The sequence below is a fragment of the Littorina saxatilis genome, linkage group LG9 (assembly GCF_037325665.1).
Source record: "Littorina saxatilis isolate snail1 linkage group LG9, US_GU_Lsax_2.0, whole genome shotgun sequence".
Lineage (NCBI taxonomy): Eukaryota > Metazoa > Mollusca > Gastropoda > Littorinimorpha > Littorinidae > Littorina > Littorina saxatilis.
Genome location: NC_090253.1, coordinates 34,996,908 through 35,005,318, shown reverse-complemented (window position 1 = coordinate 35,005,318; position 8,411 = coordinate 34,996,908). Strand labels below are relative to the sequence as shown.

The following is an 8,411-nucleotide window of genomic DNA, read 5'->3' as shown; positions in this document are numbered from 1 at the left end:
TGTAGTGAAACCATTAGCGCACTCCGAAACTGACGGCTCTTAAAGTATCTTAGATAAGAACAATCGACCTGAAAACTTTCGAATGGTAGTTCACTGACGGACTTTCAATCGGCTCTCGTCGTTTCTTTCAATAGAAGTCCTTATTCGACAAGACTGTCATCGGGCATAAAGCAGTAGCCTACCTCATAGTTGTCCACACTGACTACCATACTCATAAATCTGTTCTTTAGCTTCTTAGTAAAGGACAATCGATCCCAAAACATAGTCTCAAAAGGATTGCTGTGTTATCCCGGAGCGCTAGCGTCGTGCACAGCTGTCGTGCAACAAGCAGTCTCACACGGTCAGACAGCTGTTACAACAAGCAGTCTCACAGTCAGACAACCCCCCGCGGGTTAGGGGGAAAAATTTACCCGATGCTCCCCAGCATGTCGTAAGAGGCAACTAACAGATTCTGTTTCTCCTTTTACCCTTGTTAAGTGTTTCTTGTATAGAATATAGTCAATTTTTGTACAGATTTTAGTCAAGCAGTATGTAAGAAATGTTAAGTCCTTTGTACTGGGTGGCCGAGTGGTAACGCACTTGCGCTCGGAAGCGAGAGGTTGCGAGTTCGACCCTGGGTCAGGGCGTTAGCAATTTTCTCCCCCCCTTTCCTAACCTAGGTGGTGGGTTCAAGTGCTAGTCTTTCGGATGAGACGAAAAATCGAGGTCCCTTCGTGTACACTACATTGGGGTGTGCACGTTAAAGGTACTGAACTTGTCAAATCCAGGTGCACGGAGCCCCTGGGGCTTTTAGTCATACCTCAGGCAGCTATCCGTTAGAAGAACTACCAAGTTTCATTGACTTGCACCCAAAGAGTCAAGAACTGCAATTTTTTTACGAATTAATTTCGTACTCAGACCCGGCTGGTCTTGGCCTATTTTTGGATCTAAATTTAGATCAGGTAGATCGCCACATGCACATCATGCACAACTGAAAAGACACGTCACTAGCAAACTATGTCAGACGTCATCATGAGTTTACAAGTGTAAAACAAAATGGAGGCCGGAATCACTCAGTTGAATCGAACTCCGACCAAACACCACGTAATAACTAGGTTAATTTATGCACTCGCGTGAACAAGAAACTGTCGAGCTTCACAGATGTTGTCGTTGGGTAGTTTTGGGTTTGTTTTACTACCATAGGAGGATTTTTGAACTGTAAATGCACTCAGCTGCAACAAAAACGCAAAACGAAGGCTGTGAGCTGCACTGTGCCTTTAAAGATCCCACGATTGACAAAAGGGTCTTTCCTGGCAAAATTGTATAGGCATAGATAAAAAAAATGTCCACCAAAATACCCGTGTGACTTGGAATAATAGGCCGTGAAAAGTAGGATATGCGCCGAAATGGCTGCGATCTGCTGGTCGATGTGAATGCGTGATGTATTGTGTAAAAAATTCCATCTCACACGGCATAAATAGAACCCTGCGCCTTGAGTCCGAGTCTGGAGATACGCGCGCGATATAAGACTTCATATAACATAACATGTTACGTACTGGAAACTTGCATTCTCCCAGTAAGGTAATATATTGTACTACGTTGCAAGCCCCTGGAGCACATTTTTGATTAGTGTTTTTGTGAACAAGAAACAATTGACAAGTGGCTCTATCCCATCTTCCCCCTTTCCCCGTCGCGATATAACCCTTCGTGGTTGAAAACGATCGACGTTAAACACCAAATAAAGAAAGACAGTCAGACAACTGTACTTGTTCCAACAGCTCAATAATTTTTTTGTTTTTACTGTTAGTAATTAGCTGTCAACTTGACAAAGCACTGACAGAGTCGAGTCAGGCTCATGCGCCAGTCTCAACAACAAGCGATGTTGCAATGTCAGAATCAAAGGGAACTGCTCAGTGTTAGGGTAGACTAGACGTACACGTGCAGAACAAATCGGGCTATTGATTCTCGTTTTTCATCCTGGGCATATGGCGATAACTTCTTCTTGAGGAGCCAAATTCACTATTATAAACAAAGTGGTCTGTTACTCTTATCGGGGCCTGGAATCTTTTCGCGGCATGCGTCTTGGACAACCCGATAGCGGCAAGCCCCCACCCCCCACCGACCGGACCGTCGGCGCGCTGTGTCTGTTACACTAGGCCTTGGCAGAAACAAGATGGGTTAAAATCTAACAGGCCCCTGATCTTAAGACTTTTTTTAATTGAAATAAAATCGAATTCATTAATATTATGTTGTCTGTGCGCTCGTCTTTACTCATACACTCACAGGTTTCGTACCAGTGTAACACCCCCCCCCCCCCCCCCCCAGCTTAAAACTCTTTGTTTGGCGACTTACTACTGCAGAACTTAGAACTTAACCCTCTAGAACCTGCTCATGCTAGCAGCGTTTCTAAACTTGTTTTTTGTGATGTTTGGTAATTCATTATCTCCAGGCAAATATATGCACTTTTATACAGCCGCGAAGTGTGTTACGAAGTAGTGTGTGTTGCGTGTGCCTATGCACACTAGCTTGGCTGAGGAGGGTGGAAAGCCATGCAGCTCAGAATCAGATACCGATCAAAGTCACTGTGAAACCTGCGATGAGACCCTCTTTAAAACACATCTCCATAATCCTGTAACTACAATATTCCTACAAAACGCAAAAGGGTTACTGGGTTGGTTGTTTCCAGAAATTAATTTTAACCTCAAAGAGCAACAGTTTGCTAATCATTGTACGCATCACGTTGGTCTGCAATTTAGACTGCTTTGTGATCTTCGCAGGTTTCACTGTCTGAATGAAGTTGGCGGCAACGAGTGAATTTGTTTGCCTCAAAGCGAATGTCCGATACCGGTCGTTGTCGTAAAGAAATAGTCTCAGTAAATTTGCAAAAAATACACTATCCTCGTTTTCTAAGCCATTTTTCTCAAAGGTTTGGTAAACCGAGGCTTTTTTGTTTTCAAACGCTTATGATTCCGTCAGAAACATCGAACACGCTTTAAATGTTGCAACAACAACATCATAATCCAAACGCAGGTAAAATACTCTCTAACTATACTGAATTTGTGTTTGTAGTGCTGTAGTACAAGTTCCTTCAGTTTTACACTACATTTTTAGCTTGAAGGGATTGTAGTATGTTATATTTTGCAATATGAATAATTGTACATATCAATATAATGAAAAAACAAGCAAATCGAGTCCAAACTTTTAGGTTTCCAACCTGGCAACTGAATAACAAGATGGCGTACATTTTGTCGTCTGCTTCCCCCTACCCTTCATAAATGTAGAAAAAGTCCCCGAGTTTCCCCCTTCTTCTTGCCTTGGCTGCAATGTTTACGCGGCTGGGATTTATCACCGCGCGGCTCGCTGACAAGATAAAATAAACAAGCTCCCCCACTGGAATTGGGAACTAGTGGCCATATGAACTCAGTGGTGCGTCTGGAGAAGACACGTATTGTCTCGTGATTGATTGCCTTCTGAAACTTACAGCTTATCAGTTGTTGCATCTTAGTACCTTGTTGCTTGAGCGAGTTGAGGTTTGTTCTGTCGTGCTCAGTGTATCAGTATTGCTGGTCGCTTTTTTTCTGATCCGGCTTTTCCGCCATTTGTCTCAGTTCTAGTTTTAAGTCATCTTCCCTGACATTAAATTGTTTTGATATAATGGATCTTGAAATGTCTTTTTGATTGTTGGACACTGTATTTATGTAAATTGTACTGTAGTTCATTTCACTTCTATTTAAAGGAAAAGTCCAAGGTTTAGGGTCACTTTTGATATGTTGACCCTCTTAATTCATCAACCACAAATGCGTGTGTAAAAATGAACACAGAAATCCAAAAAGTATACTTTGACTCGTTTTTTGGTTGTTCTGAATCGTTCCATCGCGCGCGCAGTCTTGGCTCATGACCTTGTGCACATACGTGTGCTACGTCACGAGCCTTGAACAACAAACATGGCCGGCTCAAGCAGTGAGGAAGACAAGTGGAATACGGACCGGTTTTCAGCCAGCCTGAGGTTTTAGCGTGCCCGTTTGAGCCTCTTCGTCGTCAAAATGCTGGCGAGGCCACAAGGAACAGAGCCAGCATAAGCGGCAATACGAAATGGTATGTGATTCTCTTTGTTGTGATGTTGACACACTACTACTACTAGTCCGTAGTCGCTACCTCTTGCATGCTAGATCGAAGTCAGGTGTGTTTTTCACAGATCAGTTGATGTGCTTCCACAGATCTGTAAGCATGTAAAGATAATTGATTTATGCTATTATTTCAGGCATCTGGTGTTGTTTATTTTCCTATCTTTAATCAAGGATTTCGTCCTTGAACTGCCCAGTTTAGAATAAATGTTTCCACAGTGATGTTCACACGCGACTAAGCTATCCTTATTTTCTCTTGGAATTCTGAGTAATTCTTCAGTCACACAACGAAACATGTAGACAGCAAGTTAACATTGCGCAAAGCCTGTTTCTTGCGGACAAAACTGCAATTATCCTGGTATTTTTATTTGCGACAGTAAGACACTACATGACATCGACACCATTAAACAGTGAAACTTTTTGAAATGGCAGTGGGCTGCTTTCATGTGCTAATACTAATAGTGATCCTGACATTTTTCTTGCGAAACGGTCAAAGGGAAGTAATAAATGAATTTCGTTTGTTAAACGAACACACGTGATTTCCGATCTCAAACTAGATCTGAAATCATAAGATTTTCTGAGCAGTGGCGAAACGCTGATGGCTAGTAGTAGTGATATCGCAAGCCGTTTTGGAAGCAAATAAGCACTGTCAGACATATGCTGAAACACGATTACAGCAGTTCAAACTTTTTGATCATTGATTTTTAGGAGTACGCAATATCGGACACAGTCACACTACAAAAAGACAATGCGTTAGTGCATAGATCGGTATTCTCAAACGTCACGAACAGACAGTACGTTGCTACTATATTATTTTACTGTATTAACAAAACCTCACAGTCCCATTAAAAATGTGTGGTGTGTGCCGAAAAACAACCATATGAGATTCAGTCAGTGGGACCCTGAATCTACCTGGGGTTAAATCGGGTTATAGACTCTCATTGCATGAATTTTTAAACTGAATATACATTACATGTACTACTGTTCGTGTTGTTTTTGTGATCCAGTGCAATTTCTGTGTATACCTTAGAATCTCAAGGTAATTTTTGAACGGGGCATACAGATGATACATGTTGCCATGATCACAGAGTGATACGTGTATTTTGCTTATCAGGTGTCAGTGCAGAAACTCCAAGAGGGAACGAAATTCAAATATCTGGAAAACCTGGATGAGGGGATAGACAGCCTAACAGCACATCTTCCTATGTTTGCTCGGACATCTACTACCTTCAAACTGCATACTATGCGTACACACAGGAATATGGACGACTCAACCTTGATCAAAATGGGTAAGTAACACAACACAAACAGATGATTTCCATTATGATAGATTTATTTATCTGAAAGTAAAATTGACAACAGAGTGTACAATTTGTTTTCAAATACGAAAATATCACATTGGGTTAAAAAAAATAAAACACCATCATATATCATTAAAACTATTCTTTATTTCTAAACACATACATATCAGCATAGTTTATTCATGTAAACATCCTCATTTCGGTTCCCAGTCTATCTGAAATCAAGGTAAGATATGCCAACAAAAATAGCGATCACACAGTGCTTCAGCATGAATTTGAAAACCTGCTCTACGTCACATAGACACAGCATGTCTTATGATTCTATCCACCCTCTCCAAACAAACACGTACACGTTTTCTCTTGTACGAATGTCTTAAAAGCTCAAACTAAGCTGCTGTTTTATTCTGTCTTGCTTTGCAGGAAATACAGGCACGTCGCCCATAACAGGCAGCTGGTGCGCTAGCGAGTGGGGTTTCTCGGCAGAAGCATCAGAGTACCATTACCAACCTGTGCAGTCAAAACAATCAGAAATACTTTCCCAAACGGATGAAGAGTGGGGTTCAAACTCCCTGAGCTACAAAAGGCTGAAATATACTTTTACAAATCGTGTGACTGTGTTGAACAGATTCCTGCATGGTTTGAAGATGATACTGGGTTGTCACGTGGTCCGGTACATGGTTCACATTCTGCAACATTTTGTTCCAGACTTTTTTCACTGTTGGTCTACTCCTGCATCAGGTAGTCAGTCCATGAGCCGGTCAGCATAGCCTGTGTCCAGTATTGTCCGTTTGCCTGTTGGCTGAAACATGGTTGTTTGGAAGTAACTAACGATCTCTGCACACATTTTAACATGTGAATAATAACAGAAAAAGTTTGTCAAAAGTATACATAGTTTAATTTGCATTTACTTCAAGGCCAGACTTTCTTCTCGTTCATTATTTCTTCATAAAGATTCTGGAAATTAACAAAATGTTTCCCCTATCAAGGCCTCCTAACTTTTTTTTTTAAATGCAGGTCGGTTTGTTGTCATTTGTGCATTACTACCTCTTGCCACCCGTGCGGTCATTGCCACCAGGTATCTCAACAATCAAACCGTCTATACAGGCTTAAAGGCACGTCCTTTTTCAAAACAGGATTGCTCACTACACAGATCTGCGAAGACTTTTACATAGAAAAAAAATCTCTTGACTTGAACATATACCAGGAATAAACATCCTGACTGGTTTTTGGAGCTGGATTTTTTTTAGGGAATGTTTTACACGTGTGGCGTTAAAGAAATTAATTCATAAAATTCTACATTCGCAAAGAGAGTACCCATACAGAGTGTTCAGTTCTGGTATTTTTCAAAACGGAAGGATGGCCATATCCCATGTAAAAGCCTGGTAAGATTTGAGATTTTGAACCCAATCGTTTACACGGGAAGGGCTGTCCATTTAAGAGGACGCATCCATGCCTGGATGAGAAATACACTGATAACACAGAAAAAGCACGAGTTTAACCTGCATATTCACAAAACTGGTTCAGAGGCCCGGTAAAGGGAACACATGTTAGTTATTTTAAGAGAACATCACGAAGACCTAATTATTAAATTAAAGCCTTTCTGCACGAATGTACATCTTCTATGAATTATATTCTAAAACGCCACATGTGTAATTCATTCCACACACAAAATCCAGCTCCAAGAAACAGTGAGGATGTTGATTATTGGTATGTGTTCAAGTCGACAGATGATTTTTCCTGTGTAAACTGAGCCTTGGCAGATCTGATATAGTGAGCAAAGACCTGCATTTTTTTAAACGTGTTCAGAGGCCTTGAAATGGTTAAACATTTTGTTTATAAATTTAAAGTAGTCTTTATGAAGAAAAAATTAACAATAAGGAAGGCAAATGGGTTGAAATGCAAATTAGATTCCTTTTGACGAACTTTTTATGTTCTTCTTCACGTGTTACATTATGCGTACGTAGATCACAAGATATTTTCGAAAAAAATTCATAGATAAGCCAATCTGCAAACGGACAAACATTCACAATATTTATGAAGCCAATAAATTTGACTCAAGAACAAAGCTTATGTGTTTGAGGTGATGTGCATGGGTATGAATGTTGAATGAGTCCGTCAAAGATACCCTCCATGTCGCCTTACAGTGGAACCTACCATTAAAATTATACCACCTTAAATTACCTTGCTCTTTCAAATGTACTGCTTAAAGTAAAACTTCTTGAACATGCAACTCTTGCTGTCTACCATAAAGACCATCAGGTCAACAACATACTCGTGAATGTTTCGTGATGGTCTATAATTAAAAATTTCAGAAAATACCCTTTTTTATATTTTTTATTCGGAAGCATACTAACTTTATTTGAAACTACTTCGACAGATATAGTTTTGCATGTTGACGGGAGGTGAGTTACGAAAGAAATTCAATCCATATGTCGCTCAGCACAGAAAGCATAAACGATTAGCATGAGTAGAAATGAACTTGTACTTGTTTTCATAATGTATTATTTGGATGGTATCTGTCAAAGACACTTTCTCGTTTTTTGCAAAGCTAGAATAAGGCACTCATTTTCAAAACAAAACAAAAATCTTACGATGAATGGCACGTTGGTTTTCTCCTGTGGTGATTCTGGACGGTAGGAACAGGACTGGTCAACAGTTGCGTTGTGATCACGGAGAACCGGGAAATCTGGAATGGTCACGGTGTCTGTGTCTAGTGACCTGTTCTGACCAGTGGCCGTGAGTGATGATGAAAGGTCTGGAAGTAAAAGAAGAGAGAAAATGAGTGTGAGTATAAATCAATTCGAAAGTATGCTTCTGATCTATACAGTACACTGAACATTTAGACACCCTCTGGAAGTCGTCTGGATGTGTATCCATGTTGTAGCAATTAGACTGGTTTTGCGTCTCTCAGTCAATGCAGAAAGATTAATTCCCTGCACAATTCGTAATCTTCTTGTCTCTAGCATGCAGGTGTCTGTTTACCTTACCGGTTGCACATCCACCAAAA

At 40.6% G+C, this 8,411-nt stretch overlaps 1 long non-coding RNA gene across 1 annotated transcript; it reads left to right on the top strand.

Moving 5' to 3' along the window:
- The first annotated feature begins 3,703 nt into the window (after positions 1–3,703).
- Positions 3,704–7,469, top strand: LOC138975905 (uncharacterized). The gene is made up of 3 exons (XR_011458804.1): positions 3,704–4,074; positions 5,218–5,392; positions 5,825–7,469. It is a non-coding gene; the product is annotated as an uncharacterized lncRNA (long non-coding RNA).
- Positions 7,470–8,411: the final 942 nt, after the last annotated feature.